A 2,072-nucleotide genomic window follows, 5' to 3' on the forward strand; every position below is an offset into this window, starting at 1 on the left:
TGCTAAAACTGTTGAATTTAGTTTCTCTATTTCTCTTCCAAACTTTTTGAATTGGTTTGACAAAGAGGCTATGGTTGTATTTGTATCATCATCTTCAATACTAGCCACTGTCCTTCTAGATTGTTGATCTCTAGAAGGTGTCCATTCAAAAGTATGAACTGACATGTCTTCCAGCAATTTATAAGCTTGATTTGGTATTTTGTAAATAAATACTCCTCCAGCAGAGGAATCTAATATACCACGAGTATGTTCGTCAATACCACGATAAAAAGTTTGTACTATTTGCCCCTTTTGCAATCCGTGTTGCGGACAATTTCGTAACATTCTTTTTAATCTTTCTCATGCATCATAAAGAGTTTCATCTGACTTTTGTTTAAAAGTGGTGATTTCAGTTCTAAGCCTTTCAGCTTTTGCCGGTGGGAAAAATCGAGTAATGAATTTATCTCTTAATTCGTTGAAAGTTGTTATAGAATCTGGTTGTAATGATTTCAACCATGCTTTTGCATCTCCGGTTAAAGAGTATGGAAAAACTCTTAACCTAAATGCATCTGAAGAAACATCTTTTGTTTTGTACAGTTCACATAAATCTTCAAAAGCTTCTAGATGTTCGATCGGGTTGTTATTAAGTCTTCCGTCGAATTGGTTCTCACGAACCATGTGCATAAACTTCCCCTTGACTTCAAAGTTTTCAGCCTCGATGTCAGGTCTTCTTATAGATGAAACTGCGAGAGGGGGAGTAGTTTGCCTGGTATCCCACATCGGTAGGTCATTTGGATCACGTGTTTCTTCAGCCATTTCTTCTTCTTTTAAGATGATTGTTTCATTTTCAATTTTGACTACTTGTTGATTACTAGTGTTTTCTACGTGTTTATTATTTTTGTTGTTTTTCAGTGTTTTTGGTTTACTAGTACTACCTAATTTTTGTTTTTGTTTTTGTTGTTTCAGTCCTTTGTTTAAGTCTCTTTCAGGTTCTAGATTAGGTGTAACGAGTTTAAGATTTCCTGAACGGGTCATACAATTAGGAAATTGTATGTTGTCTTAAAGGATTTATTCATTAAATATAAAACATTTAACTTTCTTGAAAATGAATTTTCACGAAAGGATCGAATAACTAAAAGCAATTAAAAACCTTTAAACAAACAGACTTTTTTCCAATTTTTGCCCACGTTTCGGTGGCCGACACCACTTACTCCGAATCAAAAAATATTGTCTATTTATTTAACTGCCAACTCCCCGGCAGCGGAGCCAAAAGTTGATGTCGTGAAACGGTACCTTTTATTATGAACGGATTTGAATTGAAATTGTTACACGAATTGGTTGTTATTATATGGTGTTTTTATGATTTCGGATTGATTTCACACATATAGGCAACTAGTTCTATCGGTGTAGAATAGTTCGTTGGTAAATCCGGTTCGTTCCACGGGGAACTGGAGTATTTTGAAATTTTTAATCGCTAATAATTAAACTATTAAAAAATGGGGGTTTTGATTAGGATTTAAATTTAACCAAAACTTGTGATTAACTAAATTAAACTACAATTTTATTTATATTAAACTGTCTTTTTTTTTTTTTTTTTTTTTTTTTTTTTACAATAATCTAAAATTACAAAATTAACAATCATCTAAATTGTTATAATTCAGTAGGCTTATAACTACCTTTAGTGGTTCTTGACTGTAGAAGGTATATAGAGATAGAGATACTGTAAAACGGAGAAAACAAAGGTTAAACAAAAGGTATGAGTAATTGGTTTTTTATTTATAGAAAAATGTACAATGAGAGTTTGGTGGCATTTGGAATCTAGAGAGAGAGTGTTTTTGTTAACCAAAAAATACATCCCATAAACTCTAACTCAACACACCTATTTATACTCAAAAAAATATACTATGCAATATCTATAATAATAATAAAATTATCATCCAATTATTACTTTTATAACACTCCCCCTTGGATGATAATTTTATTAGTGAATAACTAGTACTGCCTCGTTAAAAACCTTGCTAAAGAAAACCCTTTGGGATAAAACTTTAGCTAAGGGAAAAAGAGTGCATCATAGAGTTGACTCCCCCTCAAGT

General features: G+C 32.2%; 1 non-coding gene across 1 annotated transcript; it reads left to right on the forward strand.

Annotated features, from left to right (window-relative positions):
* Positions 1-295: 295 nt before the first annotated feature.
* On the forward strand, positions 296-402 carry LOC139846345 (small nucleolar RNA R71). The gene has a single exon (XR_011759059.1). It is a non-coding gene; the product is annotated as a small nucleolar RNA R71 (small nucleolar RNA).
* Positions 403-2,072: the final 1,670 nt, after the last annotated feature.

This window comes from Rutidosis leptorrhynchoides, chromosome 4 (assembly GCF_046630445.1).
Source record: "Rutidosis leptorrhynchoides isolate AG116_Rl617_1_P2 chromosome 4, CSIRO_AGI_Rlap_v1, whole genome shotgun sequence".
Classification (NCBI taxonomy): domain Eukaryota; kingdom Viridiplantae; phylum Streptophyta; class Magnoliopsida; order Asterales; family Asteraceae; genus Rutidosis; species Rutidosis leptorrhynchoides.